Source organism: Pogoniulus pusillus, chromosome 32 (assembly GCF_015220805.1).
Source record: "Pogoniulus pusillus isolate bPogPus1 chromosome 32, bPogPus1.pri, whole genome shotgun sequence".
NCBI lineage: Eukaryota > Metazoa > Chordata > Aves > Piciformes > Lybiidae > Pogoniulus > Pogoniulus pusillus.
Window position 1 is genome coordinate 10829859 of NC_087295.1, and position 27365 is coordinate 10857223.

General features: G+C 46.6%; 1 long non-coding RNA gene across 1 annotated transcript; it reads right to left on the reverse strand.

The window, feature by feature from the left end:
• Positions 1-493: 493 nt before the first annotated feature.
• On the reverse strand, positions 494-17204 carry LOC135189422 (uncharacterized). Its single transcript, XR_010308070.1, has 3 exons — positions 17052-17204; positions 1010-1141; positions 494-737 (listed from the first exon to the last, which is right to left on the reverse strand). It is a non-coding gene; the product is annotated as an uncharacterized LOC135189422 (long non-coding RNA).
• Positions 17205-27365: the final 10161 nt, after the last annotated feature.

Sequence of the window (27365 nt, forward strand, 5' to 3'; positions counted from 1 at the left end):
TTGGACAGGATGATCCTTGAAGATCATTTCTAACCCAAAACTTTTTGTATTTCTATGATGCTGTTGGTTCCATCGGCCTCATGCATGAGAGGAACAGGTGGAACAGGCTTAGCCCCTCCTTGCCCACATGGTGCATCTTTGGCACTTCAAGGAGAGGTTGTCCTCCTGCCCTGGTCCTTTATTTCGTCTGTGTGCTCAGTAACAGCCCTGGGTCATCTTCTTATAAAGGTCTCAGAACTAGTCCTAGACCAGACTGGAGGCACCTGGAAACTCCAGCACTGAGTCTGGTGTAGTTAGGTGTTTCCTTCACCACCATCTCATCTCATTGTGGTGCTTTCAGACGCCTCTTCCACAGCCTTTCCACTCTCACCACAGCTGGGCATGGCACTGTGGTCAATGCAAGAGAGGCACAGCTCTTTAATCATAGAATCAAGCAGGTTGGAAATCTTTAAGTATCAGATGGACCAAATTTAGCAAGCTGTTTTGCCTCTGCTTTATAAGAGAGCTAGCTACTTAGTCCTCAGAAGAATATCAGAACAGGCAAGGGGGAGAACTCTCCTACCTTCTTCTTCCCTCTGAACTCCAGACCTTCCCCAGGAGCATTTCCAAAGGAGGTGTGCCCTCCCACTGCGCTTCTGTGGGCTGCCTCTTTAGCCACACATGGTTCTTTGGCTCAGCACTTCCTTGTTGTCATAGTCTCCAAGGAAGACACTCGCTGTGTCCTGGTGCCAGCTACCCTGCAAAATGTCATCAGGTGGTTATTATTTCCATGCAGTGAACTTTAGGGGAGGTTAGGAACAGCTTCCAGCTTGCACCATTCATCACATGTCCTCTCAGGCCCAAGTCAAATGCTCTGTGTGAGCAATGACTAACAAACTCCTACACATTGTGTACTTGGCCTCTAGAAATCCTTCCTCAGTGACCACTGATTTCAATACCTCCTTGTGTCTCTGTTTAATGTCAAGCAATCCAAAGTTCTGAGGTGTTTTTCAGAAGGACACTCACTCACATCTCTAAGGGAATTTGCTAGAAGGTGTTGAGGAGATGAGCTATCACTTTGTCCAACAGTGAAGTCCCAATGAGCCAACGGTACACAGCAGTGTCTCTGTATGGTCTGTGTTAAAGTTGTGCTTTCATACATCTGGGGAACAGAGAAAGAGGCTTGGTACCCTGGGTGTCATCTAAGACAGATCAGCTTTTGTGTCTCAACATACAAAGTCAGATATCGCTTCCAAAAGGCTCCAAAACACAGAATTTTGAAAAGGTCAGTTTTCAGAGCCCTGTCCTAATGTATGGCTTTAATAATAACCCCCCTGTCCCACTCCTAATTTCTTGGGTTGCATGACCCAGGACACAGCACTTTGGAGACACACAATGGATCTTCATGGAGCCAAACTGCCTGACCCATTAGAATCATAGAATCAGCCAGATTGGAAGAGACCTCTAAGATCAGCCAGTCCAACCTAGCACCCAGCCCTAGCCAGTCAACCAGACCATGGCACAAAGTGCCTCAGCCAGGCTTTGCTTCAACACCTCCAGGGACAGCAACTCCACCACCTCCCTGGGCAGCCCATTCCAATGCCAATCACTCTCTCTGCCAACAACTTCCTCCTAACATCCAGCCTAGACCTCTCCTGCCACAACTTGAGACTGTGTCTCCTTGTTCTGGTGCTGGTTGCCTGGCAGAAGAGCCCAACCCCACCTGGCTACAGCCTCCCTTCAGGTAGTTGTAGACAGCAATGAGCTCTGCCCTGAGCCTCCTCTTCTGCAGGCTGCACATCCCCAGCTCCCTCAGCCTCTCCTCACAGGGCTGTGCTCCAGGCCCCTCACCAGCTTTGTCACCCTTCTCTGGACACATTGCAGTATCTCAACATCTCCCCTGAATTGAGGGGCCCAGAACTGGGCACAGGACTCAAGGTGTGGCCTGACCAGTGCTGAGCACAGGGGCAGAATAACCTCCCTTGATGTCAAATGTATCTGAATATCAGTGCTGAGCACTGTTGCTCTGTGCTGCTGCTGTATTTCCCAGCAGGGGTGCTCTGACAGCAGAAACTCTGATAGCACAAATTCTGGGAGCACTGAGATTGCACTAAGGCATAGAGAAAAGGCAGGAGAGGAATCTGAAGTCTTACTGAGACCTACCACCTTTGAAGGCCAGCACTGCCTGTGCTTTCAGCTGCTGGCCCACTGTCAAATATGCCTTGGCAAAAGCCAGCTATCAGATCCATGCCAGTTAATTATTAACATACACATCACTCCTGAGTTTAGGTTGAACATCAAGAAAGTATTCTATTTATTTTTCTCCAAAAAAAGAAGGCTCAGCTGGGCAGGAGAAAAAGAAAACAAACAAAAAAGCCAACCAAAAAAACCCCAAACCCAACCAACCAACCAACAAAAAGAGAACATCAAAACATTGGTTTTATGGAAAAAAAAAAAAGGGGGGGGGGGGGGGGAAGGCAGAAGAAAGATGGAAGCAGTGAGCTGGAGAAGAGGAATTTGCAGTCTGGAAGCATGTGCTTCCCAGAGTGTGGTTGACAGCCTTGATAAAGGTATGGATATCCTATGCTATAAACTTCTTTCCAAGCCAAAAGATAAGCTGAAAAAGGCAAAGCCACTACTGGCCCAGGAAGAAACAGTTTCATATTTCATTTCAGTCATATCTTGGCTCCCTTAAGTGATGTCTTCTTTCATTTCTACCTAGCTTCAAGGAACCATCTTCATCCCCAGGGAAAGTCCATTAGGTTTAATGGAGTTGGAGTGCAAATGAAGTTAGCCCAGCATGTGGCACTTCCTCAGCCAAAGCACGAGTTGCAGCAGAGCCCCTCGGAGCTTGTCTGGGCAATAAATGAACACTTTCTGTTGCTTGTCAAGGCAGGCTGCTTTGACACCAGGTTGAGATGAGAGAAGGCTTTTGTTGGAGGTGAGGGCCCTAGGTAAGAAAAAACAGCACCTCCCTTCATGTCTAGATTCCAGCCTTCCTTCAGATACAGTGCTCAAAGAGCTTAGGACTCCAGAGCACCCAGAAGCTGCTCATACAAACAAATACATGGAAATACATAGGGAAGACAGAAGAACAAACAGAAAATACATAGGAACAAATAGAAACACTCCTTGAGTGCTGTGTCCAGTTCTGGGCCCCTCAATTCAGGGGATACTGGAAGGTGTCCAGAGAAGGGCAACAGAGCTGGTGAGGGGCCTGGAGCACAGCCCTGTGAGGAGAGGCTGAGGGAGCTGGGGGTGTGCAGCCTGCAGAAGAGGAGGCTCAGGGCAGAGCTCATTGCTGTCTGCAGCTACCTGAAGGGAGGCTGTAGCCAGGTGGGGTTAGGCTCTTCTGCCAGGCAAGCAGCAACAGAACAAGGGGACACAGTCTCAAGTTGTGCCAGGGAAGGTCTAGGCTTGATGTTATGAGGAAGTTGTTGGCAGAGAGAGTGATTGGCATTGGAATGGGCTGCCCAGGGAGGTGGTGGAGTTGCTGTCCCCTGGAGGTGTTGAAGAAAAGCCTGGCTGGGGCACTTAGTGCCATAGTCTGGTTGATTGTCTAGGGCTGGGTGCTAGGTTGGACTGGATGAGCTTGGAGGTCTCTTCCAACCTGCTTGATTTTATGATTCTATGAATATATATTAAAAGAAAAATAAAATTGATCCAGGAACTGTAGCATTACTGAAGCTTTATTTTCTCTGATCAAGGCTTGCCCTGGCACCTGGGATGTTCACAATATCCCTCTGCTCTGCGGCTTATTAGTTGTTCTTCAGTAACATTGCCTTCCTTCTCTCAGTGGAGGTGCCAGTATTAACAACTTCCCTTTACTCAGCCATCTCTCTTTCCCGGAACATAAAAGCATATATTATTTTTGAGGCTGCCACTCCTCTACCAATTTTCTTTTCACATTGAGTAACAGGTTTGAAAATCCCTAGGGGAGGATTCACAGCACATCTACATGCCTGTATTCTGTAGATCTTCTGTATTCTAAACCCAGACTGGTCAGTATTTTTAAAGACTCTAGTGTTTATAAACTGCTTTTTTCTTGAGTGTTTCCTTTGTTTATGCTGAAACAGTTCTTCCTAATCCTACTGAGAGCTACTCAGTTCTACAGGGGCTGTGTGTGTGAAGCAGGTAACAACCTTGTTGTGAGCCAATACTCTCGTTTGCTTCTCTGCATGAACTGTAAAAAAAAAGTGATTAAAACATGCCACAGGTGCCATTAAAAATGAGTCAGTTTCTTTTTTGGTGGTTTTGTTTTTCCCCCAACTCCATCTTTTAAGTGTAGGATCACTTCAAATATGTTTTGAGATGCCTTTTAAAATATATATATAATTATGTAACCAGCAGTAGCCCTTTGCCAGTAAATAAAAGAAAGCCCTTTTAAATTGCATAAAATATGCAGTAAATGTCTCAGCCTTCCAAAGCCATCACTGATATCTGTTGAGGAAGTGCTTTACCATTTTTCATTTCAAAACAGTAGGAAAATATTCATGAATACAGCAATACCCAGTCAAGCCCATCGCAATGTCACATGCCTGCAGCCTCCACAGCTCCTTCAAAGCTCTTTGTTTACCCACGGGGTGGTTTTGTCATAGGTCCTCTGCCTCTTTTAAGACAGGCAGGACACTTTCTGGAAAACCATGGCTGCTACTTCTAACTGTCTAGCAGTGTACTCAAAGGTGCCACAGAGTCACTGAATCACAGAATTAACCAGATTGGAAAAGACCTTCGAGACCATCAAGTCCAACCTATCACCTAACCCCTCTAATTAACTAAACCATGGCACTAAGTGCCTCATCCAGTCTCCTTTTAAACACCTCCAGGGATGGTGACTCCACCACCTCCCTGGGCAGCCCATTCCAATGCCAATCACTCTCTCTGTGAAGAACTTCTTCCTAACATCCAGCCTAAACCTGCTCTGGTGCAGTCTGAGACTGTCTCCTTGTTCTGTTGCTGGTTGCCTGGCAGAAGAGCCCAACCCCACCTGGCTACAGCCTCCCTTCAGGTAGCTGCAGACAGCAATGAGCTCTGCCCCGAGCCTCCTCTTCTGCAGGCTACATGCCCCCAGCTCCCTCAGCCTCTCCTCACAGGGCTGTGCTCCAGGTCCCTCACCAGCCTTGGTGCCCTCCTCTGGACACACTCCAGAGATCTCAACATCTCTCTTGAATTGAGGGGCCCAGAACTGGACACAGCACTCAAGGTGTGGCCTGAGCAGTGCTGAGTATAGGGGCAGAAGGATTTGCCTGGTCCTGCTGGATGCACTATTCCTGATGCAGGCCAAGATGCCATGTCTTCTCTTGGCAGAGTAATAGCTAAATTATAATCTGACTTCCTGGAATAAAGACTAATTCTTTTTTTATCACTTGTACTCAGCATGTCTGACTTGAAACTGTAAAGGAAATCTGACTTGCTTGAGTGCTAACAACCTACTCCAAATGCAGGTGCATATTAGCCTTATCTTCAATATTCACATCTTCACCAAGATGGAAATGTTGTGGAGGTGTAGAAAGGTGATCTACACATAGCAGCTCTCTTTCCAGTGGTAATCTAAATATTTGTTCCTCCTGCATCTTAATTTGTCTGTGGAAAGAGATTACTGAGCTGAGCAGCACCAGTCAGAAGAAATGCACCTGGTGTATATTTGTGTATTCTAAAGCCTCCAGACAATTTTAACATCACATTAAGTGTTTTTCCCATAGTCAGTTTCCTGTAGCTACTGTTATTAGATAAAAGTCACTAAACAGAATAGCTGTTCTGTTTATAGACCTCCAAGTAAGAATCCATACCAGTAGTCACTAAATGGCACCACACTGGGAATCTGTGGCCACTTCAGATAGCCCTTCCAAGAAACTATAACATGTGTAATGGTTATCACAGGATCACAGGATATTAGGGGTTGGAAGTGACCCAGGGAGATCATCGAGTCCAACTCCCATGCCAGAGCAGGACCATACAATCTAGCACAGATCACAGAGGAATGCACTGTGCTCTGTGACCTTACAATAGAGAAGTTCCTCCTTGTGCTGAGGTGGAATCTCCTGTGCTGCAACTTACACCCATTGCTCCTTGTCCTATCACAGGTAGCAAGTGAGCAGAGCCTGTCCCCCCCACTTTCTGACCAGCCCTCAGGTGTTTATAAACAGTCTTCTCTTCTCCAGACTAAAAAGCCCCAGGTCCCTCAGCCTCTCCTTGTAAGGTAGTGCCCTCCAGTCCCCTCATCATCCTCACAGCCCTCTGGTGGACCCTCTCCAGCAGATCCCTGTCCCTCTTCAACTGGGGAGGCCAAAACTGAACACAATGTTCAAGATGAGGTCTCAGCAGGGTAGAGTAAAGGAGAAGAAGAACCTCCCTTGATCTGCTGGCCACACTCTTCCTATTACACCCCAGGATCCCACTGGCCTTCTTGGTCACAAGGGCAGATTTCTGTGCCATGGTTAACTTGTTATCCACCAGCACTCTCGGGTCCCTCTCCACATGGCTGCTCTCCAGCAGATCACCTCCCAACCTGTACTGATGCAGTTATGCTAAGACATGAAGGGTGGGATGACTGTCTGGCTTCTGCCAGCTTACCTGGGCTCCCAAAGAGCAGCCCTGCTGTTCACAGTCTGTGACTTTCAGGCTATCTTAGTGGACTCAGCTATTTGTCCATCATATCAAAGAAATAATTCTACAGCAAACAGTATTTTGAGAAGCAGCAAGTACAAATTAAGCATTGGTATGCTGAAGGACAAAGCTTATTGATTAAACCTACTACCCAATGCAACCAGAATCCCCGTGTCAATCAGATCAAATGCTTCTTTGTTCAGTTTCCTCAATCAAGAATGAAGTTTTATCCCATCAGCAAAGATATTAATGCTTTGTGTTAGAGAACTCAGGAGCTCAGAGGGATTATTTTTTTTCCCTGCAAGATGGATCATTGGTAAATGCAAAGTCTTTGTTTGCAGACCACGGTGAAAGGACAAACATTGGCTTGGTGGAAGGATTAAGTAAGGTTAAGTTCCTTCAGAGTATTGCTACAGGACCCAAAGCTTGGGGCCAACAGAGCATTTAGGCTTTGAATTCCTATTTGAGCTCCTGTTATTGATTTCAGTGGATAGTTAGAAGTTTAAATGCATGCTGCTGGAGCTAGACATAGTCTGCACTGCCTCAAGTAAGTATGAAATGCTGTCAAATTAGAGTGGTAAATTTCCAAGCTGCCTTCAATTGGGGTTTAAGGAGACAGAAGGAAAAGGTCTTTTAGGCAGGTGATCACATATGCCAGGAAAGCAGGAAGGACCTGAACTGCATCTGTAGGAGATAGGGAGATGAGCTGAAACAATCTAACTTGGCCAGACAGAATCAAGGTCAGAAAATGGGCAACATTTTGTCAGGAGAGTCTGGAAACCACAAAAGGGATGAGGAGACAGAGTAGGGTGGGACTCTGAAGAGAAAGGCATATAAGCAGTATGGTGCATAAAGGTGATGACCTGAACAGGGCTTCCTGGTGGTGAGATGTGTACTGCTGATGGCCTGCAAGCCAGGCAGTGGCAGTGGTGTGGGGCTGATAAACGCAGTTTGCATCCTCCCTTGGGAAAGTGAGAGCCTGCTACAGAGGCTGGGCAGGGCAAGAAGAGGTGGTAACACTTCTAGCCAAGCACAGGACACACAGCTGCTGCCTGCTATCGCTGAGGTTGCATAATCCAGCTGTAATTTTTATATAGATATGCAACATACCTCATCACTTCTTCTTCCAGAGCCTTTACTAGGCAGCAGAGTGAACTGCAAATGGGAAGAAGGATGCTCTGGCTCTGAATGTCTGCGCATCCCTCTCAGGGCTCACTTGCTCTCTGCTTTTTGCTCACTGCTAATTTCCTCCACAGGGCAGCCACTTGGCTTAAAAACATGCTTAAAAGGGATGCAGAGAAGGGAGAGATGTCAGCAGAGACTAAGAACTGGAACCGATCATTGTCAGGAGTATGTTGTATATCTGCATGCTGTCAGGAAGCTCTGAGCACTCTGGAGAAAATGCCTGGGGAATGGAATTCTGAGCACACGGTGGCATAATGGAAATGCAAAGCCATCCCCTGTGGCCTGTGAGGATGAGCCCACTGGAATGAAACCGTCTGAAGCACTTTATTTTTGCTTTATCTTCTCTTCTTGTCCGTGCCACGAACAATCTCTCAACTCTTACAGCATCATCCTAGCCGGGGAATAAAAAACCCTACCCTGTCACTGGTTACAGTCTGGAACAGTAAGACCTTATTGATCTAATTGCTTCTCATATCAATGTAAATTAGGATTAACTCCACTGAAGTCAATGGGCCAAATATAAAACCAGTGCAAGTGGAGAATCAGGCTTTAGATTTCAGCTTTGAGTCAAACAAAACAGATGAAGTTGCCTAATATGGGCTTTCTTTCTTCACTTAAAGTTGTAACCATTTCCTCTTTGGGGTTTGGGTTGTTTTTTTTTTTTTTCCCTTCAATTTGGCTTTATCTGTAGCATGCTGGATAGGTGAGCAGAGGCCAACGGGATGAGATTTAACAAGGCCAAGTGCAGGGTTCTGCACTTTGGCCACAACAACCCCAAGCAGCACTACAGGCTGGGGACTGAGTGGCTGAGAGCAGCCAGGAGGAAAGGGACCTGGGGGTACTGGTAGAGAGTAGCTGAAGATGAGCCAGCAGTGTGCCCAGGTGGCCAAGAGAGCCAATGGCATCCTGGCCTGGATCAGGAGCAGTGTGGCCAGCAGGACTAGGGTTACTATTCCCCTGTACTCAGCACTGGTCAGGCCACACCTTAAGTACTGTGTCCAGTTCTGGGCTCCTCAATTCAAGAGAGATGTTGAGGTGCTGGAGCATGTCTAGAGAAGGGCAACAAAGCTGGTGAGGGGCCTGGAACACAAACCCTATGAGGAGAGGCTGAGGGAGCTGGGGTTGTTTAGCCTAGAGAAGATGAGGCTCAGGGCAGAGCTCATTGCTGTCTACAACTACCTGAAGGGGCATTGTAGCCAGGTGGGGGGTGGCCTCTTCTCCCAGGCAACCAGCAATCAAACAAGGAGACACAGCCTCAAGTTGTGCCAGGGCAGATCTAGGCTGGATGTTAGGAGGAAGTTCTTCCCAGAGAGAGTGATTGGCATTGGAATGGGCTGCCCAGGGAGGTGGTGGAGTCACTGTCCCTGAAGGTCTTCAAGAAGAGACTGGATGAGGCGCTTGGTGCCATGGTCTGGTTGACTGGCTAGGGCTGGGTGCTAGGTTGGACTGGATGATCTTGGAGGTCTCTTCCAACCTGGTTGATTCTATGATTCTATGTTGAGAATTTCTCTACTTCTATAGCTTGGTTATTCCAATGTGAGAAATAACATCCCATTAAACAGAGGTGGAAAATTGCCCCAGTTGTCTGAGAACTACAGGTAATGTGTCTATTAGCTAATGCCCCCCCCCAGCAATCTCAATTTTCACCTATCATAATGAAATGGGAAGAGGATTAAGCTGTTGCTGGGCTGAAAAAAAAAAGACCCAGTTATATCAATACTTGATGTATTCTAGAAATCATGAAGGATAAAATGCAACTGATATCAGAATGACAGGAAATCATAGCAGTGCTAATGGGGCACCTGATCTGTAAACCAAGTGGAAAATATGTAGAGTTGTTAAAAGACTTGTGCAATGATGCTGTTCACTCAGTCTGTTTTAGCAGCCTTAGAGAGAGCCTCATGGGGTCCATTATCAAAAGGAAGATTACTTAACCTTTAATCAACCTTTTTTTGTGATATGCTGTCTCCATCTTCTTTCCCACACACTCAGTATTCTTAGTCAGGGAATATTTGCCTTAAAGCTACCATCCACCTATTCTCTCATGTCTTACTGCTGCTGCTGCTACCACCCTCACTCCCAGGGCTGCAGACAAAACTAGAAGAGAAGATCACACATATGTCCTGGCTTCCTGAGAATTCAACTGGGATTAAAGCAGAGAATAGGTCGATAATGGTAGATGTGTAACCTTCTCACTTGAGTGGCACTCCACAAGTGTGTCCAGTGGATGACCCTTGAATAATACAAAGTCTGTCTACTACTCAAGCAGCCTTGATGACATGGACAAAAACATTGAGCAGTCAGATCTGCAAAGCTGGCTGGCTGTGTTTCTGTTAAGGGAGACCCAGGATCCCTCAAACTACCACACACAGACAGCACAAGGCATAGCAGAGTCCTGACTCATGTTGTTTAACTCTGGACAGCGTTGTCCCTCCTATGCTCATGCGAGGTAATGAACCATCAGGCAAGGAGATTTTTCAGGAGAGATGATGAGTCAAGAAAGGCAAATGGGGAATAGAGGAGGTCGAATGTAGTTCTTGTCCCGAGGGCAGGGTTTCCAAGCATTTGTCTTAGAGTTAAGCTTCATAGTGCTAAACCATTAGAGCATGAAACGCAGCGCTGCTGTGAGTGCTGGCATCTGGATCGCTTCTGCTGCCTAAATGGATCCTGAGAGACTGTGGACAAGAAAGCCTTCAGTTTGCTGGAATATGAACAGTGAGGAGTTTTATGTTAAGAGTGAAGAAAGAAGCCAAATGGATTGTAGATTCAATAGGTGTAAGGTGTCTTCAGTGAAGATACTAGATAATGAAAGGTTTCACCCTTAAAAGGAATAGCTCCAACCATCTGCCCTATCTTTTTCAGGAGAGCAAAGGACCAGAGCCAAGGAATTCTCCCTGGCAATAGTGCAAAAGGAAGCATATATGCAGGCACTGAAGCATGTAAAGGCCCTGCATGAAGAAGCTCTCTTGATTTTCTCTACGTGTGCATATTGCTTATCACATAAATCAAGCCAGCTCCTTCAGCTGGGGAGAATCAGCTCACTAACTCGAGATGGGTTCTGGCAGTTTGGCTCACTGTGTAAATCTAAATGTAAGGACTTAGCAAACAGTAAAGCCTGTTGAAGTCAGTGATTTGTTATTTGCTTGGCCTTAACAAGTCATGAATGCTGCTCAGTGCGGACAAACATCTCACACCTACCGAAACTCCACTGCAGCTCTCATTATCCGAGACGCTTCTTCACGGCTGCTCTGAGCCACTGCACTGTGTCATGCATTGTTAAATAACTTTCAAGCAGCTCTGTTTTCAGCTCTGGTAGATTTTTTTTTACCAGCATAACTTACTCCCATGCCCATTTCTTGTCGTACTCCCTCTTCCAGCTAACCCAACCTTGAGAAACCACGTTATGAGCACACTCCAGGGTGCAAAAGAAGACGTGGACTTTCCAGGCTTGCTTATATAGAAGAAGTGGCACTGTGTGCTCAACTGTAGCCATAAGACTGTTGCTAGAGCACAGGGGCCAGCACAAGGTACATTAAGAAGAGTGTGGTCAGCAGGTCAAGAAAGGGTCTCCTTCCCCTCTGCTCTGTCCTGCTGAGACATTTGGAGTACTGTGTCCAGTTCTGGGCTTCCCAGTTCACAGGGGACAGGGATATGCTAGAGAGTGTCCAACAGAGACTACCGGGATGATGAAGGGACTGGAACATCTGTCTGGTGAGGCTGAGAGACCTGAGACTGTTCAGTCTGGAGCAAAAAAGACTGAGAGGGGATCTTATGAATGCATATAAATATCTGAAGTGTGGGCGTCAAGAAGGGCCCAGGCTCTTTTCAGTGGCATTCTGTGATAGGATAAGGGACAGTAGATACAAACTGGAACCCAGGAAGTTCCACCTCAAGGTGAGGAAAATTTCTTTACTATAAGGCTTCTGGAGCCCTGGAATGGGCCACCTAGAGAAGTTGGTGGAGTCTCCTTGTCTGGCAACTTTGAAGACCTAGCTGGTTGCATTCCTGTGTGACCTGCCCTAGGTCATAATGCTTTGGCAGGACAGTTAGACTCATTGAACTTCAGAGGTCCTTTCTGCCCCATACTATTCTATGATTCTTTGACACTGGGATGGAAACAAAACTGCTCCCAAAAGCCAGAGGAATCATAGAATCAACCAGGCTGGAAGAGACCTCCATGCTCATCCAGTCCAACCTAGCACCCAGCCCTGTCCAATCAACCAGACCATGGCACTAAGTGCCTCATCCAGGCTTTTCTTGAACACCTCCGGGGATGGAAGGTGAAAATCTTCCATGGCATTCTGTAGCAACTGCTGCTACACAATGCTGGGGGGCAGGCATCTCATTAATGCTCCTCTGTGGTGATAAAGGACTACATGGAATTCAGACAGTGACATCTCAGCAGTGTAAGCTACATCTCAGGTAGAAACCTATGATGATGCAGACCCCATGGAGAAGTAGAGACTTTTTTGCTGCAGCTGCCAAAATAGCAACTGACTGCACAAAGAAGGAAGAAAACAGCAGGTTTGAAGAGTCCTAGCACTTTTAAGATGACAGCCATAATGCAGCCACAGCCCAAAAAATTACAAACCCATTCCACAAGCAATACAAAAACCATTCCCAGGTATGTTTTTTTTTGTTTGCTCTTTTTTTCACATGCAGTGAAGTCTAAGCACACAAAAGAAAATAGATTTAAATTGATTTAAAACACCAGCAGTGTCCACATTGGAAAATGCATCCAATGACTCCAATGGAGTCTTCTTGGGCTGTAGCTGTGCTAAAATTTGGTGTGTGAACAATGAGTTACAGTCTGATACCAAGCTGTGGGGAGTTGCTCTCACATGCTGGAGAAGTGATGGTATTCTTCAGCTTGGGGGAGCAATCTTTACACATCCATGCATTAGATAATGGAATGACAGACAGATGGATATCACAGAATCACAGAATGGTTGGGGTTAGAAGGAACCTCTGAAGATCATCTAGTCCAACGCCTTTTAGAGCAAGGTTGTCTAAAGCAAATCACTGAGGAACACCAAAAAGCAAGCCAGCTTTCACCAGTGGAGCCAGCCATTCAGCTTACCATGCACACTGCAGAGCATAGACAGCAGCAATTGGCAATGTCAGCATCTATTTAGACTAATTATTATCTGTGTATTATTACCAATAAGTCTTACTTTGACATTTGCAGGGATTCTGCCTGCAAAGACTGATGCAGGTCCCAAGATGAAGTGCTTCTGGCCTCCTTTCAAGGTAAATATCCATTATCCTCTTGCCTTTTTAGTGGTGATGAGAGTTATTCACAGGACCAACAGGGCTGACAGCACAAAATATCTATCTTAAGGAGGCATCAGTCTGCTTTTCAATGTACACAAAGCCCAGGTTTAAGGAGAGGCATAAGAAGACTGAGCCAGCCATTACTCCAGCAGTAGCCCAGCCCCAAAGCATTTAGACTGTGCCTAGGAAAAATCAAACTCAAGATATTTGTTGGTGGATGAGGTTGGTGCCATGCATTGTCCTTCCTATGTCTGCTGTATTCCTCTTCAAGAATAGAATGGTTTGGGTTGAAAGAGATCACCAAAGGTTATCTAGTCCAATCCCCCTGCAGTGAGCAGGGACATCCTCCACTAGATCAGGTTGCCCAGAGCCCTGGCGAGTCCCACTCTGAATATTCTCAGGGATGGAGCCCCAAATACCTCCCTGGGCAATGTGTTCCAGTGTTCCACCACCTTCATGGCAAAGAACCTGTTCCCAATATCCAATCCAAATCTGCTCCTCTCTATTTCCAAACCATCACCCCTCATCCTGGCACTGCAGATCCTTGGAAATAGTCCCCCTGCAGCATTCCTGTAGGTCCCCTTCAGGTATGGGAAGGTCACTATTGGTTCTCCCTGGAGCCTTGTCTTCTCCAGGCTGAACAACTCCAGCTCCCTCAGCCTGTCCTCATAGCATGAGAGCCCTGTGCTAAGATATGGAGAACAATACATCCAATTCTTGCAGTGCCCAAAACTTGAGATAAGATGTTCTTTTCACCTCAGGCTTCCAAGTGCCTAATATGGATGGTCTTAAAAAGGCAGAAACCTCAACAACAATAAATGGCATTACACTATTACCAACTAGATTCATATGCATTTCAAAAGGAATGTGAAATGACATAGCTGAAAGTGATATGATGATGTTTCTAGTTGAAATAACTGCTCAGATGATTCTATGAGTCTACACTTTGGTGTCCTTTTGCCCTAATGGGGCTGTCATCAGAGCTGCAATTAGAACAGTGTAAACAGTGTCTTTTCACCCAGCCATTCTTGCCAGTGGAAATGAAGATAAACACAGCATGTTACAGTGCTTTTTCTTTTTCAGACCACTAGACCAACCTAATCTAATTTATGCTGGCAACCTTTAATTTTAACTAAGTCGAGTCACTCTGTGAAACAACAGAGATAACTACCCTGACCATGCAAAATGATAGAGCATTGGAAACAATAAGAGTCTGAAATGGCATGCGGGAGAACAGCAGCGTAGGGATAAAGGTAACCACGAGGGAAAATACTGCTTGAAGCTACCACAGGAAAAAGAAGCAAGAAGGGAAGGGAAGGGAGAGGGGAAGGGAAGGGAGAGGGGAAGGGAAGGGAGAGGGGAAGGGAAGGGAGAGGGGAAGGGAAGGGAGAGGGGAAGGGAAGGGAGAGGGGAAGAGAAGGGAGAGAGGAAGAGAAGGGAAGAGAAGAGAAGAGAAGGGAAGAGAAGAGAAGAGAAGAGAAGAGAAGAGAAGAGAAGAGAAGAGAAGAGAAGAGAAGAGAAGAGAAGAGAAGAGAAGAGAAGAGAAGAGAAGAGAAGAGAAGAGAAGAGAAAAGAGAAGAGAAGAGAAGAGAAGAGAAGAGAAGAGAAGAGAAGAGAAGAGAAGAGAAGAGAAGAGAAGAGAAGAGAAGAGAAGAGAAGAGAAGAGAAGAGAAGAGAAGAGAGAAAAGAGAAAGGAGAGAGGAGAGAGGAGAGAGGAGAGAGGAGAGAGGAGAGAGGAGAGAGGAGAGAGGAGAGAGGAGAGAGGAGAGAGAGGAGAGAGAGGAGAGAGAGGAGAGAGAGGAGAGAGAGGAGAGAGGGGAGAGAGGGGAGAGAGGGGAGAGAGGGGAGAGAGGGGAGAGAGGGGAGAGAGGGGAGAGAGGGGAGAGAGGGGAGAGAGGGGAGAGAGGGGAGAGAGGGGGGAGAGGGGAGAGGGGAGAGGGGAGAGGGGAGAGGGGAGAGGGGAGAGGGGAGAGGGGAGAGGGGAGAGGGGAGAGGGGAGAGGGGAGAGGGGAGAGGGGAGAGGGGAGAGGGGAGAGGGGAGAGGGGAGAGGGGAGAGACGGGAGAGGGGAGAGGGGAGAGCGGGGAGAGGGGAGAGGGGAGAGAAGAGAGAGGATAGAGGGGAGAGGGGCGATAGGAGATGGGAGAGGGGAGGGGGGAGAGAGGGGAGAGGGGAGAGAGGAGAAAGAAGAGAGGAGAGAGAAGAGAGAAGAGAGAAGAGAGAGAAGAGAGGAGAGAGGAGAAGAGAGGAGAAGAGAGGAGAAGAGAGGAGAAGAGAGGAGAAGAGAGGAGAGAGGAGAGGTCAGTTACTGGCATTGGGTGTGATCCAGCAAGCTATTGAAGTCAGCAGGGCATCTTTGTCTTGGTTTCAGCAGGCTCTGGCTTGAAGCCATTGTTTCTCACAGCTCAGGGAATCAATTTGGTTCTTCAACTCCCCAGACTGAATTGGAAGTGCAATACTTATTTTGATAATGTCAAAACCCTGCTTGACTAATCTGAGGATGTTTGGAATGACTGTGTGCAGGCCACCTTCATTGCTGGTGTCGCTAAGCTTTACTGAGTTGGCACCCCAAGAAGTCCTCCTGCCCTTCTGTTGGAGGAGCACAGCACATAGAGGGGTAAGGTATCAGGCAATGCTCTTTTCTAGAGCTAAACTCCATTTTAATATTCCTAATTTAAGGATTTAAATTAAATCAAATATCAGCAGAATCATATTATTTTCTGCTGGTTATATTTTAATGAAGTTTTAAACTGATTCTTCAGTTTAATGAGATAATTCTGTGATGCAGGGATGCTTGCTACTATTCATCTGAATTAATAACTGGATTGCTTTGTGTGGAGACAGAACATGAGGCAGTTTTCTCAGCCCACAGAGAAACAAAGCCAAATTCTCCCTGTTAGTGTTTGCTGAGACAAGAGATGTGCTCTCCCTTACAAACCATGTCTTGCTTACAGTGACTATTCCTCCTCACCCTTTCTTACTCCCTAAACTCTGTAGGGTGATGGCACTGAAAAGGTGTAGTCCATTCCTAAATATGACACTTTTTAATCATAGAATCAACCTCCAAGATCAGACAGTCCAACCTAGCATTCAGCTCTATCCAATCAAATAGACCATAGAATCATAGAATCAACCAGGTGGGAAGAGACCTCCAAGCTCATCCAGTCCAACCTATCACCCAGCCCTAGCCAATCAACTAGACCATATAGAATCAACCAGGTGGGAAGAGACCTCCAAGCTCATCCAGTCCAACCTAGCACCCAGCCCTAGCCAATCAACTAGACCATATAGAATCAACCAGGTGGGAAGAGACCTCCAAGATCATCCAGTCCAGCCTATCACCCAGTCCTAGCCCATCAACTAGACCATAGAATCAACCAGGTAGCTGATTAGCATTGCTGGGTTCAGGTGACCATTGCCTGGCTGCTTGAAGCAATGCAAACAGAGTCCAGAAAGCTTACTCAGTCACAAGGAACGAAGCATGAAAACCTTCTGGTGCAGACAGTCAACAAAAATAAACGAGTCCAAGCAGCTTTGTGAGTTAGAAGTGTTGGTTAGGATAAAAAGCTATTTAAAGAAAGTGGGCACTTAATGCTGAAATGAAAGGACAGGTCAGGAGGAAAGGAGGAGGAGATGGCAGCGGTGTTTAACCTGGTGGCATTTTGCAAGGAGCTCTGTACTTCATTCAGGGTTTGGGGGTTTTTTTCCCCCTATAATTACTCTGTACACTGTGAGGCAATTCCAGAGCTGTTTGTTGCTCTGGTGAGCCTTCACGAGCCATTTGTTTGCTGCTATAGTGCTGTCTTTGGGAGGGACACAGACTACAGAGGAACAATGCAAAAACCCCATCAGCACACCCCGGGCGAAGTTCCTCTCTGTCCTGGCAGCACCACGCAGTGCACACCAGACTTGTTCGAGTTGCATCGCTGAAAAGGAAATGAAGTCATCAAAAAAAGGAGACAGTGTTACAGTCGGGTGTGCGTGGAAAACACTCTTGCCTCATTTCACCTGAATGAGCTGAGCCCCTCGGGATGCAGAGTCTCACAGGGATGTTCCTGAGGGATAACGTTTCTCCGTGACACCAAGCAGATGAATTCTCAGTCTCGCCTTGACTTACTTCAGCGCTGCAGACAGAGATTGCTTTCCCGAGCAAAGCAGAAGAAATTGCTTCCTGCAGTGTGCTCAGAGTCACAGCTGCTTATCAGCCCAGCAACTGCCGAGCCCAGGGAGCCCTCCCTGCTGCCTCTGGAGGACCTGCCTGCCTCACGCCCTGCGCTCCAACACGCTCACCTGCAGCCACTCAGCACTTTGGTGTCGTCTGCTTTTATCCCGAGGCAGTATTCTTCCAGCTTCTGCACAAGGGGCTTGTTTGGCCTGAAGGAGTCTGACCTCTGGATCTAATGTCTCTCGCTGTCAGCTCTCCATACAACACCCCACGTTAACCCCAAAGGAGCTGCAGCTCCCACACCTTAAGCATCAGCAGCACCCACTGGTAGCCCTTTGTTACAGTTTAGGACTAGGGTCCTGGTTGTAGCTAAAGCTTTCTAGAGAATTCAGAGAGAGCCCAGGGGGGTGGATTCTACTCGGAAAGGGGATGAACAAAACATGAGAGACAGGTTTATCCCATTGCACTGGTCTAAGAAAATTCCAAACAGTTTGGAGTTCAGAGTGTTCTTTTTTCTCTTTCTCCTGTTTTCCTCCTTTGCTCCTCTCCAGACTTCGCTTTACTCCTTTGCACCAATCATGGTTTGGGTTGCTGGTATGAAGAGAGAGATAATACTGTGTTAGCTGGTCACAGCCCCTGGGCTCTGTCCAAGGGGGTGTCCAGGGAGGCAGCTGGGCTGTTGTCTAGTTGTATATGTATATATGGATTGGTATGTGTGTATTACCCTTCATATTTTGCCTGCTTTGGGAAATAATAGTTTCCTTTTACTTCCAAATTCTGAGGAGTGGGATAATTTGCTCTTTTGGGGGTAAATCCCAAATTCTAAGTGATGTAAAACCACCACACCCTTGCAGGTTTTCACAGAGCATCATCCACCCAAATGAAGGAGCTTTCAAGACAGCTCACAGCCAGATTTAGCATGACATCAGCCAGAAGTCATTTATCTATTCACATGCCGTGGCTTATCAACATGTGTGGGCTCCATCCACTAATCTAAAAGGGATTGCCTGGGTAATGAAGCCTAATTTCTTACTTTCATACATTGCAAACGTTGCTTACATTGCAGCTGAACACATTTCAAGAAGTGCTAAATCAGTCAAAGAAGTCTCTAAAATGAAATCCTACTCTTTCAGTTTGTGATGACCAGAGGTGGTGAGGAGCTGCACAGATCATCCAGGCACCTCTCTGCCACACTTCCAGCTGAGTAAGGCTTTTACCTGGTTCAGCAAGTTTGTGCCCTCAGCTTTAGAGAAGAGAGAATTATGGAATAATTTCTATTGGAAAAGACCTTTAAGATCACTGAGTCCAACCATTATCTAACACTAACAAGTTTGGTCCTCACCATGTCCCTCAGCACCACATTACTGAGTGTTTTAAACTCCTGGAGGGAAGGGGTTTCAGCCACCTCCCTGAGGAGCCTGTTTCAGTCTTTGAGAACCCTTTCAGTCAAGAAATGTCTTCTAATACCCAACCTAAACCTCCCTTGGGACAACTTGAGTTAATTTCCTCTTGTCCTATCACCTGTGCCTTGAGAAGAGACCAACAGCCACCGAGCTCCAACCTCCTTTCAGGGAGTTGTAGAGAGCAAGAAGCTCTCCCCTCAGCTTTTCCTCTTCTCCAAACTAAATCACCCCACTTTCTTCAGCCATTTCTCATAAGAGAATTAGAACTTTAAAGGTTCAGACACTTCAGTCTCAGATATTGACTGCATCAGCAACAGAACAAGGGGACACAGTCTCAAGTTGTGCCAGGGGAGGTCTAAGCTGGATGTTAGGAGGAAGTTCTTCACAGAGAGAGTGATTTGCATTGGAATGGGCTGCCCAGGGAGGTAGTGGAGTTGCTGTCCCCTGGAGGTGTTGAAGTAAAGCCTGGATGAGGCACTTAGTGCCATGGTCTAGTTGATTGGCTAGGGCTGGGTGCTAGGTTGGACTGGATGATCTTGGAGGTCTCTTCCCACCTGGTTGATTCTATGATTCTATGATTCTGTGATTGGTGTGCACATTGTTTAGGTGCATAGAAAGAGCTACTGTGGCCATTTCTGAACAGCTTTCACTTCACAGCTCTGCTTATTTCTGTTGATGCCTCAGTGACAGAACTGGTATGACACCTTTCTGTCTTGGCTGGTGCATTATGAAGTTTCATTCATTTCAGTTTGTGTTCTGGAATTAGCCTAAAACTGAGTCTTGACAGGGGCGTTTTACATCTTCTGAAGGCTGCTAAATTATTCTGCCTCCTGGTACCCTACACCTGGTTGCATGGAGAGGAATCTGCTAGGTGGACAGCTGAAGGCCATTTCCCATATGGTGTATTAACTGGTGGTTTGAATGTGCCAGAGGCCTTGCCCCTGATTAATTTTTTTAGTCACCTCACGAGTTAGCCCTTAAACAGTTAATGTTATTGTCCACCATCTCTGAGTTGACAATCAACAGCTGAGCAGGGCAGAGGAGCAAAGGAGAAGGACTGAGGGTCACCAATCCATACAGAAATTGGGTCGAGGCAATCCTAAGTATCACTATAGGCTGGGCAGTGACTGGCTTGAGAGCAGCCCTGAGGAGAGGGACTTGGGGGTGATGGTGGACAAAAAGCTCAGTGTGAGCTGTCAGTGTGCTCTTGCAGCCCAGAAAGCCAACCAGAGCCTGGGCTGCATCAAGAGAAGTGTGGCAAACAGGGCAAGGGAAGTGGTCCTCCCCCTCTACTGCACACTGGTGAGACTCCACCTGGAGTACTGTGTCTGGCTATGGAATCCCTATTACAAGAGGGATGTGAATGTGCTGGAAGGTGTCCAGAGAAAGGCCACGAGGATGACCAGAGGGCTGGAGCTGTTCTGCTATAAGGAGAGACTGAGGGAGCTGGGGCTGTTCAGTCAGGAGAAGAGAAGGCTCTGAGGTTACATTATTGTGGCCTTTCAGTATCTTAAGGGGGCCTGCAAGAAAGCTGAGGAGAGACTTTCTAGGGTGCCAGGTAGTGATAGGACTGGGGGGAATGGAACAAAGCTAGAAATGGGTAGATTTGGACTGGGTGTTACAAAGAAGTTCTTCAGCATGAGGATGGTGAGACCCTGAAATGGGTTGTCCAAGGAAGTGGTGGAAGCCTCATTCCTGGAGGGGTTTAAGGGCAGGCTGGATGAGGCTCTAGACAGCCTGATCTGGTGTGAGGTGTTCTTGGCCATGGCAGGAGGGTTGGAGCTAGATCCTTGTGGTCCCTTCCAACCCTGGCTGATTCTATGATTCTAAATCAGGTCTTAGCAATTTCTTCAGTGCTTATGTTTAAATTCATGGCAAACTTCAACTGTAATTCATCTGAGACACCTCCAAGAAGTTTTTGTCTCCCACTGTTGTCAGAGCAGATGATTAATGAACCTCTGCTTGTTATGCAAAAGTGAGTAAGGCATTTATCTCCTGATTTGGGTAAGGAGGAAGCCACAAGCTCCATGCTTCTCAAGCAGGTTCTTATCTCAAACATTTTTCACTTATAATGAAGTCCAGATCAACTGTTTTTCTGTCAGCTGTTCTTGCTCACTTGACACAGCTCTACAGTTGGAGTGCAATTTCCTTTTCAAGTTGATGCAACACTCCCAGTCACTCTCTCCCGTTGCAGACAGACAAGTAGCTCATTTCTAGGTCTGTTAGTATTGTCTATGCATCAATCTGTGCATGTGAGTCCAAAAGTCCTGCATGTTTCAGTTTCAGGGGCTAGCCAGGTTACTGTTGAGTTTGATAGCTGCCTTAGTTTAAGCAAAATCACTACTTTCTGTCTCTCTGTTCCATTTTCCATGGTACTTGAAGGGCTTTTCCCTAAGTGCTCGTGAGGCTTATCCCAGGGTTATTTCATATTTCAAACAAACCTCCTGACTGTGACTCATCTTGCCACAGCAGTGGTATTTACCTCAATTGCTTCTCTCTGCATCTTCTGACTGTCAGCTTCCTGGTTGAACCCAAATTTAACACTTCTTTCCAACCACCTCAAGCACCATGGAACAGATGAGAATCCTTCTTTTCCAACCAGCTTGGCATAGTCCCACACTTACATCACGGACTGTGACAGAGTCCCTAGACTCTGCTTTCACAGGAGTTTCCTCCTCTCTTGCCAGTGCAAGTACTGTGATGAGTATCACAGGCTCCTAAACCCAAACTTGTCAAGTCTCCTTTGCTGAGCATTACAGCCTGCCTCCAGCTACATTTACCTGTTAAATCTGGCTGCAGTCCCTCTCGTCCAAATCCCTGCCTGGTCCTATACACCAAGGATCAGGATGGCCTGATCCTGACCCACTCATCCCTATGCAGAAGACAACTGGACATGTGACTCTAACACATACTGCTGAAGTCCCAGCCAAACACCCAGATGGGTCCCATCAGAAGACAAGCTCCCCAGCTGCCTCTACCTCACCATGTACATATTTGTGGATGTATTCAGTGCTGCTCAATCAAGCCTTGCAAGAAGCATGTCCTGAACCAGAGCTGGCTCCTCATGGATCAGGCAAAACCCTCCTCCTGCTGCTCAAATCCAGCTGAGCATTTATGAGTTGGTCCAGTACAAGATTATCCATCTAGTCTATACAGATGGATACACAAAGAGCACAGGGTTAAGCACATCCTCTGTTGCTCAGTGAGAGTCACTTCTCTCTCTTCTAGCACTACACTGAAGCTGATGAGCCTCACAAAGACAACCGGTTGTCCTGGTTCTGCTGGGGTGGAATCATAGGATCAGTTTTCTATTCAGGAAAGATGCATCTTTAAAAGGCTTGCAGCACCCAGTTGGGTGAGAACACAGTTGATAAGATGGTTTGGTTTTGTTCATGGTCAGCCATGGTATGCAGGTCTCCAAAGTGATTGAGGTCTTTAAGCAGTTTTGAGTTATTCAAGTGCTAAAGCCAGGAGGAGCAAAATCCAGGCCAGCTGACCCAAGCTGGCCAACAGATTTATACCATGCCATAAAGATTATGCTTACTATAAATTACAACATTTACAGAGAATGATCTCTTCTCCTCAATGGTCACCATCTCTGGAGGCTCTCTCTCACCATTCTGCTCCCAAGGACTACTGCCCTGTTTGTTGTGGTGGAAAAACTGCCCAGCAAGCTGTGGGAAAGGGAGGCAAGTTGATCTATCATGGTTTGGGGTCAAGGTAATTTCCAATCAGCAAGTGCTGAAGATGTGCCGAGTTGGCCTGCCAAAGAGCTGAAGGAAGGAGACTTATGGAGATAAGATGGCACTGTTTTGTCCAAAACTGGTGAAGTTTCATCTCAAATAACATAAACACCCAACTTCAAAGCAGATTCTGAGGGCCAGAGTGCCCAGGCCAGCAAAGACCTTTGCTTAATTAACTGCAGTTTCAATATTAAAGTTGACAGCCCTCAATATGCTAATGAAGAAAATCAAGAACATGCTAAACATATGACTACATTACTCAGTTTTCCTCCCAAAACGTCACCTAGAAGGCAGAGACAGCCTGGGCTGGGATATAAAACGCATTAGAGGGACATCTCTGATGTGCTGCTGTCACCAGTACCAGGGCCAGCGAGGGAGGTGCAGCCTGGGCCAGCAGCAGAGGTGCGGTTTGGCCAGCACCACCCTCACCAGCAGCAGCAGCAGCAGCTGTAAGGCAGGGGAGAGAAAACAGAGGAGGACAGACAATAATCTTGTGCTGGGTTTGGGCTGAGCTAGAGTTAACTCCTCCAAGTCAGGGCCAAACTGCCACAGACCTGTGCTCCTAGGACAAGGATGCCTCCTTGGTGAGAATTGTGCCTCCAACATGTGGCTAAACTTTTGCTGTGTTTCTACTTTATATCAGAGCTGCTGCAAAGGTTTGTGTCTCCAACTGTGTAGAGTGTCACTCAGGATTTATTAACCTGAGATCACCTTGCAGTCACTGCCTTTATCACCAGCAATCCCCAATCTGTTGTGTCTGTCCCTGTGAACGATGACACCATTTGATAGGCTTGACTTTCTGAAGCTGTCTCAGTGCAAATCTTCACTGAGGCACTGGAAAAGAGAGGCAAATGTTAATTTCACAGAACAGCTCCAGTAAGAGCCCTGGGCTCTGAGGCAGGCAGACATTGTGATCTTAGCTGGCAACATGACAGTTGCAACTGGGGCTGAGGTGATCACAGTGCTTGACATGAGTTCATTAGTGGGGTCAGCAGCTCACAACCACTGCACAGGCTGAGCATAGAATCAGAGAACTCTTTTGGTTGGAAAAGGCTTAAGATCATTATCTAACCATCCTCTAACTCTACCAAATCTGGTCCTAAACCATGCACCTCAGCACCACATTTCTGCATCCTTGAAACACTTCCAGGGAAAGGGATTTGACCACCTCCATGGGGAGTCTGTTTCAGTCTTTGAGAACTCTTTCAGTCAAGAAGTTTCTTCTAATATCCAACCTAAACCTCCCCTGGTGTAACTTGAGGTCATTTCCTCTCCTCCCATCACTTCTTACTGGGGAGAAGAGACCATCCCACGTCTGGCCACAGCCTCCTTTCAGGGGGATGTAGAAGGCCAGAAGGTTTCCCCTCAGCCTCCTCTTCTCCAGGGTGAACAATCTCACTTCCCTCAGCTATCCTGTGAGGAGAGACTGAGGTATTTGGAACTGTTCATTCTGGAGAGAAGAGAGCTCTGAGGTGACCTTATTGTGACCTTTCAGTGTCTTAAGGGGGCCTGCAAGAAAGCTGGGGAGGGACTTTCTAGGCTGCCAGGTAGTGATAGGACTGGGGGGAATGGAACAAAGCTAGAAATGGGTAGATTCAGACTGGATGTTCAGAAGAAGTTCTTCAGCATGAGGGTGGTGAGATCCTGGAACAGGTGGCCCAGGGAAGTGGTGGAAGCCTCATCCCTGGAGGTGTTTAAGGGCAGGCTGGATGAGGCTCCAGACAGTCTGATCTAGTGTGAGGTGTCCCTGGCCATGGCAGGGGGGTTGTAGCTAGATGATCCTTGTGGTCCCTTCCAACCCTGGCTGATTCTATGAGTCTGATTCTATGTAACCCACAGTTATATATTAATAAACAACTTTAGTCATATTGACAATAATTTGCTTTACTAATTATTAGTTAGTTATGCTATCAGTAAAACTAGAATGAAGTATACACATAACTATAGGTATTTTAGTATTAATATTAGAGGCTTTTATTCTTGTTTTATTAAATCCATTCCCATTTCAACCCACAGGTCTCCTTTCCCATTCCTAGTTCCCTTTCTGGAGGGATGGAGGGGTCATTGGGTGACAGAACAGCTGACTAACCATAGGCAGACATTTATCTCACCTTCAACATTCAGCCTGGACAGATATGAATGAGTGAATGCTTCCAAAGAATGAAAAAGAAGTGGCTTTGATTTTCCAATCAAGCATTGATTGCCTAATGTCACTTACACTGAACCTAAAAGTGTTTTTTTCAACCTTAAACTGTTCTTTCTTTTTCAAGCAGGCAGCTCTAATCAATAGATGCGAAACAACAACCAAGCAATGACAAGTTTATACCAGGAGCATAATACCAGGATCATATCATGCATAGTCTGATTAAAGACTCTCATTTTTTTTCCTCTAAGTGGAAATTCTACCTGAAAAAGTATTTGAGATTTGGTGGCTGTATGAAGCAGAATTCACTTTCTTGCTCACAGACCCTTTCCACCTAGGGTTAAATAACAAACAATGCAATTTGTCTTTTCTTTGATTGGAGTTTAATCAAACAGTAACCATGGGGATGTGAAGATGCAGAACAATCAAACACCATGCATAATACCTCTTAGCAGAGGTTCAGCAACCATAAAAATAAACAGAATGTCACTGTTTCTAGGCTCCTTGCTCCAAACAGATGCAAACAAGAGACTTTATTTGCATTGCTAGCGACACAAGATTGCAAGTAGAAGAATATCTATTCTGTAGAAACAATTGCTTATGACTAACTGCTGTGTTTTCCTGGAGGAGGGAGGGGCCCTTCCCATTTGTTTTATGCCTCAGGACCATCAAAATTAAATACAGTCCTGCATTATGGACAGAGGTTCGAGTTACACACTGAGGACCAAATTGTGCAGCCTTTACTTGCAGGGTATCACCTCTTTACTGCTTTAGGAGCTGAGACTGGTAAGCTGGCTTCACTCTTGCCACACAAACATGCATTGAAACACAGAAATGAGCAAGCTTTGTGCTGAAAACAGAAGAGCAGACTCAGCAAACAAACAGTGCATAATTATTTGCTCAATTACTCTGGGAGCACAGCATCACATTACCCTTCAGCTGGCAAGGGAAGGACACTGCTCACTTCTCCTTTTATTTTAAAGATTTTTTGTCCAGGGGTTTAAAACCCTACCAAATCCAAGCAGGCCACCATAGGATCAGAGAATGGTAGGGCTTGGAAAGCTCCTCTGAAGTTCATCAAGCCCAACCCCCGTGATAATGCAGGATCACCTAGGGTAGGTCACACAGGAACACATCAAAATGGGGCCTCACAATCTCTAGGGAAAGAGACTCCACAACCTCTCTTGTCAGCCTGCTCCAGGGCTCCAGAAGCCTTACAGTAAAGATTTTTCCTCATGTGAGATGGAACTTCCTGGGTTCCAGTTTGTATCTATTGCCTCTTGTCCCATCACAGGACACCACTGAAAAGAGCCTGGCACCTTCTTCTTGACACTCACCCTCCAGATATAAACATTAACAGGATCTCCTCTCAGTCTTCTCTGCTCCAAGCTAAACAGCCTCAAGTCTCTCAGCCTTTCCTCCTCAGACAGATGTACCAGCCCTTCATCACCCTCTGTCCCATCCTCCAGTCCCATCACCATCAGCTTCTTTGGACACTCTCTAGTATATTCTTGTCCCCTCCTTGAGGAAGAGGAGAACCTTCCTTGACCTGCTGGCCATAGGGACAGCAAATATGGCCTTCTCACTTCAAAGTATTAGAAAGAAAAGGAAAACAAAGTTTCATTTGAACATGGTCAAAATAATATCTATTCCCCAGGGTGACACCTAAAAAAAAACCCAAAAAACAACCAATCAAACCCTGTCATAGAATCAACCAGGTTGGAAGAGACCTCCAAGCTCATCTAGTCCAACCTAGCACCCAGCCCTAGCCAATCAACCAGACCATGGCACTAAGTGCCTCATCCAGGCTTTGCTTCAACACCTTCAGGGAATGGCAATTCCACCACCTCCCTGGGCAGCCCATTCCAGTGCCTATCACTCTCTCTCTGGCAAGAACTTCCTCCCAACATCCAGCCTAGACCTCCCCCAGCACAACTTGAGACTGTGTCCTCAGACCACAATGGTTTGGCTTGGAAATCTTCCAAAACTGCTCAGTCTGAGCCATGTATCTGATGTGGAAAGTTACAGACCAAATGGTTTAGATTTGCTTGAAACTATTGAGACCATTTTTTTTCCTGAGGGAAAGCATTGGGCAGCTTTACTGATATGCAGTGCAACAAGTTCTACCTGAAATAATAATCACAAAAGAATACCAAGTAAAACCTACTTTCATTTACTTTAGTCCTATCTCCTGCTGAGATGAGTAGGATCGCAGAATGCTGGGGATTGGAAGGGCTTTCTGGTTTTTAGTCCAACCCCTGTGCTAAAGCAGGGTTGCCCAGGGCAGGTTGCACAGGATTTTGCCCAGGTGGGTTTTGAAAATCTCCAGAGGACTCCACAACCTCTCTGGGAAGCCTGTTCCAGTGCTCTGCCACCCTCAAACTAAAGAATGTTTTCCTTACGTGTACGTGCCTCAGAACAGGGGCAGTGGAGGCATAGGAGGTTCCATGTGAACCTGGGGAGGAATCTTTTCACTGTGAGGGTGACAGAGCACTGGAACAGGCTGCCCAGGAGGGTTGTGGAGTCTCCCTCCCTGGAGATACTCAAGGACCATCTGGATGCATTCCCGTGTGAGCTGCTCTAGGTGATCCTGCTCAGGCAGGGGGGCTGGACCAGATGATCTTTCAAGGTCCTTTCCAGCCCTTGTCATTCCATGATTCTATGTGGGACCTCCTATGTTCCAGTTTGTGCCCATGGCCCCTTGTCCTGTCACTGGATGCCACTGAGAAGAGTCTGGTTCCATCCTCCTGACACTTGCCCTTTAGATATTGATCAGCCTATAAGAATGGTAACTGCTCAATGCCTTACTCTTGCCACTCAGGTCATAAATCAGAACTGATAACCTTCTCTTAGAGCAGGAGGTGAGAT